This window comes from Haplochromis burtoni, unplaced genomic scaffold, assembly GCF_018398535.1.
Source record: "Haplochromis burtoni strain Fernald_Lab_line unplaced genomic scaffold, NCSU_Asbu1 Contig_1238, whole genome shotgun sequence".
In the NCBI taxonomy this organism is placed as follows: domain Eukaryota; kingdom Metazoa; phylum Chordata; class Actinopteri; order Cichliformes; family Cichlidae; genus Haplochromis; species Haplochromis burtoni.
Genome location: NW_024583599.1, coordinates 7164 through 8098, shown reverse-complemented (window position 1 = coordinate 8098; position 935 = coordinate 7164).

Here is a 935-nt window from a genome sequence, read left to right as displayed (position 1 = left end):
TTAAAACCCAGGAGGGCATGGAGCTACCTGCCAGCAGCAACTTTTCACTTTTACTTAATGACTAGACACATAACACTGTTTGTTCTGAAAAATATCAAGCTTGTGCCATAATGCAGCCCATCAAAACATTAATTCACATACTAAGAAATGTCTTTATTATAAGGACCTTAACACATAACGCTATTTCAGTCATGACTTGGAAGACTTGAACAAGATTTACAAGAGAATCTGAAATGGAGAATGATGGAGAGCACAGATTTAAACCATGCGAAGATTGAGGCTGATTGTCTCTGAGAAGGTGATTGAGAAGATGATTGGACTAGACAGCATGGGAAAGCAGTAGTCATGTAAGGCTGGTGAGTGATTACAGATCTTCCTTATTGAACTTGTGCACAAGCTTCATGCAGAAGAGTATAACCCACAATCCAAATATTTAAGCTAAAGACAGGTAACAATCATGAACAGACTATCAGTGCAGCGAATAATCAAAAAAGCAGGGAACAGGTTAAAGACAAAGTTGATGAAACCGTCCAAACTATAATACAAAAGAGGATAATCTGGAAGACTGTACTGAGCTGTACATGATTATGCAACAAACAAGAAAACAAGGAATATTAAGAAATGCATAAGAAGCTTGAATGGAAGGAGACAAGTTTGTATGACACATTTGAGGTGAACATCATTTCTTAGGCGGCATCACTTTATTATTAGATAATGTGACATGAAGCACAGCTACTCCATTTAAAGTTTGAATCCAGCAGCTGGCTGAAGCTTTCTGGTGTGAGAGTTTGGATGTTCTCTGTGAACTCCCAGTACTTTGGCTTCCCCTCTTAGTCCAAAGACACTCTTATTAGGTTAACAGACAGGGTGTCATATTGTAGAGTATTTAAAGTGAGGACACAAAATGCAGGACGCTAACCCTAAGTCAAAAAAGG